This window comes from Myotis lucifugus, unplaced genomic scaffold (assembly GCF_000147115.1).
Source record: "Myotis lucifugus unplaced genomic scaffold, Myoluc2.0 scaffold_134, whole genome shotgun sequence".
NCBI lineage: Eukaryota > Metazoa > Chordata > Mammalia > Chiroptera > Vespertilionidae > Myotis > Myotis lucifugus.
The window spans coordinates 240,500-247,206 of NW_005871182.1; the positions used below are offsets into that span (position 1 = coordinate 240,500).

Genomic DNA, 6,707 nt, shown 5'->3' on the forward strand with positions numbered 1-6,707 from the left:
GGCAGACCCCAAAGGAAGTTGTCCTAAGCTCCCCAAGCTGCTCGCTGGCCGATTGAACCAGCTCTGGGAAGAGCGCAGCCACTCCCCGTGGACAGGAGAGCCCTGTGGGGTCTCTTCGGAAGGGAGAGAGTAATAAGGGAACATGGGGGTTCCACTGCTTTATTCTCTTCTCGCCACCGAGGGAAGAACCGTGGGGGCTTGTTTTTCTTGGTCTGAGCTAACTTCCCTCAAGGAGCTTCTCCAGAGTTGCATGTAGTTGCTCGTTCAGGTCACCAGTACTGACCCTACAGACACTCAAGAGAATTGTCCTAGTGAAAGGACACATTCATCTTCAGAACTCGAGTCACTGCCTTCTCCACAGACGTTACTTTCCTTCGTAATACCTCTCTACATCCAACTCTGCCCCCCTCCTAATGCCGCCCCCCTCAGTCAGGCCGCCCCCCTGCCTACAACAGCCACCTGCGGGATCTCCTCGGCTGTTCAGTCCCTCTCATAGTGATTTGGGTTCAAAGCATTGGATCCAGTCTTTTCCTTCATGAGGTTCCATTCATTTTTTTTTCTGAAGCATCTCTTTCTGTTCATCTCCCCCTCATCCCAGGACCCCAGCACCTTACCTCTCACCCCCATGCATTCTGCACCAAATCTAGGCTCTTTGGCCTGGATCTCAAGGTGTTTCCTCCAAAAACGTATGAAACCATCCTATGCATTGCTCCTGTCTTTGGCCCACTGCTGCTCATGTTTCTCCCTCTCTGGCTTGCATATTCTTCTTCTCTTTTCCTCAAAGAACAATTCAAATTCTACTTCCTCTATGTAGGGTTGCAATTTTAAGCAAATAAAGTACCCAAATATGCAGTTAAATTTGAATTTTGGATAAACAACAAAAGTGTCTTAAAAATGTGGGACATATTTATGCTTAAAAATACCTGTTGTTTTTCTGAAATTCATATTTAATTGGGCACCCTATATTTTACCTGTCAACCCTACCACTTCAGAACCTTTGTTTAATGACCCAGCTCTCCCTATCTCCGACTTTTATTTCCTAAAGTATCTACTTCTGTTTTTCATTATATGCTATCTTCTACTTATTGACTATATGCATAGAATTAACACTTATTGAGCAATTATATCAGACTCTGTACTTTTTTATTTTTATATAATCGTTTATTGAATTCTTACAAGAAATGTGTGCTATCCATTTTATAAATGAGGAAGATGAGTCTTTGAGAGGTTATTTGATTTGTTCAAGGTCCCAAAACTAATTAAAGTTCAACTTTGATCTCTCTGTAGGGTGACCATCTTGTTCTGGTATCCTTGGCATTGTTCTGATTTTAATGTTGAAAGTACCTTCCCAGAAGCTCTCTCAGTTCTGGGCTAAATCTATATATCTGACTTTAAAGCCTGGAGTCTCTCCCACTCCCCCCTTTTTTTTAGAGTTTTAATGTTTCTTCCTCTCAGGTTATAGAGTTCTTAACGTAAGGGTGTTTACTGATACTAAGAATTACTTAGTAAATGCTTGACAAATGAGGACCAGGAGCTCCCCTCAGAGCCCGCACCTCTTTGGATTGCAAGAGCTGAGGACTGTGTGGACCAGTGTGCTGGGGACGGCCAATCTTAGATGCAGCTGAGACCTGAGCATGGCCAGCATCCATGATGTCACTGGACACTGCTTGCAAAGATGTTAGGGCATTGTTACTAGCAACAGTTCTTTTGATTTGGTGAAAATGCAGCTCCAGGGTAGGTGTGTGGTGCCTCGCTTGACAAGTGGAACCTTGAGAGACTCCCTGCTTTGAAGTCTGAGTTAAGGCATGGGGAAGGCTGGAGAAACAGAAACCACGGGGCCAAGAGAAGGCCTGCATAGGGTGGGCAGCAATCTCATCAGCACCTTGCTGGGTGGACATCTCATCAGCACCTTGCTGGGTGGACAGCGCCCAAGGAAGCTGAGAATTTGGTGTGTTTTTTTGCAGGGACTGTGCTTTTGTGCAATGGGCACATCTCCAGAACATGGTTATATTATTACGTAATAACCGAGCTGTTAACATGATGCTAGGCAGGTGTCGTTGTTATGCTACAGAGCGGTTAATGAGGTGTGATGGGAAGGGCAGAAACAATAGACTTCCATTCTCCAAGGCCATCTGTATGACTTGTCTCAACTTCATTTTGAACACAGGTCATGATGGAGCACATGTCAAATATAAAAACTAAGTAAGCTGTCTGTGGAGAAATCATTTGTAGAAATCACTTGCTATTTTAAAATTATTTATTTAAATCATATTGATAAATGAGAAGATCTCAAGGCAACTTTATTTTCAGTTGCTAAATTTAACTTTAAAATGCTAGAATTTTTAAATATGCTTTTGTTTCAGGCTTTTAAGAAAACATAACAGATATGGGGCATAAAAATTAGCCAGGGGTTTCTATTTTGAACAGTACTGAAAGATTCCTAGTCCCTTTTCTTTAGAAATTGGTGGTGGCTTTTCCCCAAAGGACAGTTGGGGCCATCCTGGTCAGGCTTCAACCTCTTTTCAGCCCGTGCTGTAGGTTCTCCTCCAGCTATATATAATGTTTCAGAGAAGAAGAGAGAGGGGATCAAGCCTGCAACCCGGGCACGTATCTTTTTAAAAAATATATATTTTATTGATTTTTTACAGAGAGGAAGGGAGAGGGATAGAGAGCTAGAAACATCAATGAGAGAGAAACATCGATCAGCTGCCTCCTGCACACCCCCTACTGGGGATGTGCCCACAACCAAGGTCATGCCCTTGACCAGAATCGAACCTGGGACCCTTCAGTTCACAGGCCGACGCTCTATCCACGGAACCAAACCGGTTAGGGCCGGGCATGTATCTTTGACTGGAATCAAACCTGGGACCCGTGAGTCTGCAGGCTGATGCTCTATCCACTGAGCCAAATTGGCTAGGGCCAGCTAGATTCTTTACTCTTTTCCACACACACCTTAGCTTTTTTGCCTCCAAACATTCCTCTTGCAAAGTGTCATGGTTAAGAGTTTAATCTCTCGAACTAGACTGCCTGAGTTCAAATCCTGGTTCTGCTACTATGGCGTGATCTTGGGTGAGCTACCTAACTGCCGTGTGCTTTATTTCTCCCACTGGAAACTGAAGCTGAAATGACATTTCTCCATCAGGAGTGAAATGATTCATGAACATGCTTAGAACAACACACATCACACCCCAAGCACTCAGTAAATGCCAGCTCCTTGTTTTTATATCTGGATCTCATTATCCTTCCCACTTGGCTCAAAATGTCTCTGTCTTGACGCCTTTCCCAATCACCCCATCCTGTAAAGTGCGCTCCCTCTTGGGAAATCCCTAGTATTGACACTGCTATTGTTGGTTTTTTTGTTTGTTTGTTTTGTTTTGTTTTTGGCAGGTTGTTGATATTCTTTTCTCATGACCACACACTACAGTTTTTACCCCGCTATTTAATGAGCACTCACTTTGAGTCAGACCTAGGGCTCATGACCACACTTGGAGGCAGGTATTTCTTCTATTTTTAAAAAATCCTCACCCAAGAGAGAGAGCGAAAGGGAGGGAGAGGGAGGGAGGGAGGGAGAAACATCAATGTGAGAGAGAAACATCAATTGGTTGCCTCCCATAAGTGCCCTGACCCTGGATCAAACTTGCTACCTAGGCATGTGCCCTGACTGGGAATCGAACCTGCAACCTTTTGGTGCTCCAACCAATGGAACCACCCAGCCAGGGCCCCAGCTGCTGTTGAACATACCATACATACATAGTCTCCCCAATTTGTCAGCCGTCCGTTGACTGTTTCTATAGTATTCCTCACTGAAGAGAAACCTTAGTTGTGATGTAGCCAAATCTCCCATCTTTTGCTTGAAGGTTTGTGCTTTTGCAGGCTTGTTTTACGAAGTCAGCCCCTACCCCACATACATAAAGATATTCTCCTAGATTTCTTTTCTGCCTTTTAAATGTGGGTCTTAATTCATCTGGAGTTCACCTTTGTGTATGGTGGATGTGGGAAACCCAACTTCATTTTTTTCTTCATAAACTAAGCCAGTTTCACCAATACAATCTTCTAAATAATTTACATTTTTCTCATTAATGTGTGGTTCCACCTTTACAAATACTGAGGTGCCATGGGTCTGCTTCTGAGTTCTCTATTGTTCACTGTTCAGTGATTGCACTAGTACCACACATTTTTATCACCGTGTGGTAATGACATCATATCTGGCAGGGCCGGTTTCCTCCCTTGGCTCTTGCTTTTCAAAACTGGCTTAACTATTTCAAAATTTATTTTTCCTTACATATTTTATAAGTTTATTGAAGTTCCTTAAACGTTGAGTTCCTGCTGGAATTTTGGTGGTTATAAAAGTAAACTTGGAGTTTAAATGGGCATTTTTACAATGTAAAGTCATCCTATCCATGGAATATCTTCATTTATCCAATATTCTTGTATGTCCTTAAGTAGAGTTTTAAAATTTTCTCCATAAAGTTCCTGGATATTATGCTTTAGCATTTAATTGCTATGCTGAATGGTATCTTATTGCCTATTATATTTCCTGGGTGTTTACTGCTGATGTACAAGAAACAATTGATTTTTAGAAATTGATCCTGTACTTGGCAACCTTCTTGAACTCACTTATTACTTCTAATAGCTGATTCTGTTAAGATTTTCTAGGCTAATGATTTTATCATTTGCAAATAGAAATATTTTAGGGGCTCTACCTAGTGCTCTGCTTTGATATTTTGCATTTAACTACCCCTGCTAGTTGGACTCCAATCTGGTACCCCAATTCTGACAGCTGGATGTCTCTTGTATACCCTGATTCTGGAAGCAGAATTCTTTTCTTCCCCCCTCTGAATGATATCCTGCTCACTACCTCAGTCCATGCAAGAGCAGTGACACTGTCTTCTTTTGCCTATTCCCTCCAATCCTCTCATGGTTTGGTAGACTCTCTCTAATGGTTTGGTGTCCTGGGAATTTGCCTGTGTGCGCTATATGGTGTTTGGGTGTAGCAGAAAAAGCCAGTGGCCTGGCTGGTTCTAACAGAGACTTTTATTGTCATTAAGAACAACTCAGCTAGCCACACCCTGTCATTTACTAAAAGGGGTATCTCAGAGGAATAATGTAAATCAGCAATAAAAGTGAACTGTATACCTGTGGAAACTTCATCAATCGCCTCTTCTGTCACACATGGATCTTTATGAGTTTCTGTGCTCACTGGCAATAGGGAACATTTATAGTTACTTAAAGCCAACCAAGGGCAGATTGCCTTCCTCCTTTTCATCGGTTAAAGAGTTGGGCGGGGTCATGCAAGAACAGGATAGAAGAGAGCAGGGAGAGGGAGGTGGAGTCGCCCCCCTCCCCCATGGAGAAGTAAGCCTCTGCCTCACACTATCATCCCTGAGAGAGCAGGAAGACGCTAAACCTGCAGGGACAGAGAAACTGGCAGCTGACCAGGAACTGTGGGATGGTCATGGCATTTACCTGTTGTGCAAGTGCTAGGGTTTTAATTGACAGCATGCCCCACCCCATTCAGCAATGTGATGTGACTGCTGCAAACACCGGTTTTGATACTTTGAGCTACGCTAATGGAAGCATAGGACGCAGAAAGAGGTGGCCGCTTCTCTCCTCTCCACACGACAGGGCACCCGGTTTCCTTCCTGAGCTCTAGACAAGCTGAGGTGCACGCCTCAGAGTCCCTCAACATGCGGGTGAGTGGGGTCATCACCCTGTCCTATAAGGAACAGCCTCAGGGGACAGAGAATGCTTGTCCTCTGGACCCTGCCTAGGAGTCAGGTCCGATCTGTAAGTTCCCTGGGGTAGAAAGAGGAGGAAATGCGGGGAGTGGACCTTAGCTCCCAAGGTAGGAAGGACTTCTCAACAAGGCTGACGACAGGGAAAATGGTTGCTTTCAAAGGAAGGGCGTTCTTGCAGAGACATGAATAGGCATTTATTCAGTATCAGCCGCTGCCAGGCACTGTGCTTGGTGCACGGAGAAGTACAGGGTAGTAATCTGTACATCAGAGCCAGAACAAAGGGCCAGGAGAGAGGTGTTAGGGTGTAGCACTACGGACTCGGTGTTAAAAACCTCAGTCATGGGAAGCAATGGACGTATTTTCTTCATCAAGGGGACTCATTAAGTGTCAAATAACACCTTCCCTTCCCCTGGATGATGGAGATCCAGGATGTCAGCCTTCGTGCTGTTGTCACAGTTACATCACTTTCTGTTTTTTGGGGGAGGGAGAAGGGGACCAGGAGAGGAGAGGGTGAGAAGGGCCAAAGCAGCAGGGGAAATGAACTTCTGGGGTGACTGCTCACTTCTGCCTCTACACTGACCCCCTTGGGTGTAATTATCCAACTTTGGGCAGAGCACTGACCAGGCTTTTTACAGCCAGACCTGCAAACAGGCAACTGACCGATGGACCTCCTCTGGGCTGTGCACGGGGCTAGACGCTGGGGACCCCCAAACGGACCTGACCAGGTCCCTGCCCCAAAGAAGGTGGTAGGAGCGCTTCTAGCTCCGGAGGCAGGTCTGGTCGCCGGCTAAGGGCTTTCATAGAAGAGTGTGCAGCGGGCCAAGGGCTGCTTCCCCGGTCACTGCCCTGGGCCAGGCGGGGTTCCCCGGAGCCCGCCTCGGGCTGGGGGGGGGTGGGGGGGTGAGTCCCAGCGGCCCACCTCCACGCCAGGTGAACCCAGGAGCACCCCACAGCGTTCCAACCTCCAGG

The 6,707-nt window shown here is 45.5% G+C and overlaps 1 protein-coding gene across 2 annotated transcripts in view; it reads left to right on the forward strand.

The window, feature by feature from the left end:
* The first annotated feature begins 5,458 nt into the window (after positions 1-5,458).
* CLIP4 (CAP-Gly domain containing linker protein family member 4) overlaps positions 5,459-6,707 on the forward strand; it is a 51,591-nt gene continuing 50,342 nt past the window's right edge. Inside the window, exon 1 of one of the 2 annotated variants that reach the window (XM_014460558.2) lies at positions 5,459-5,693. The gene's annotated coding sequence lies outside the window, so the exon portion shown is untranslated. The remainder of the gene's footprint in view (positions 5,694-6,707) is intronic. The other variant, XM_014460557.2, reaches the window with a different exon arrangement.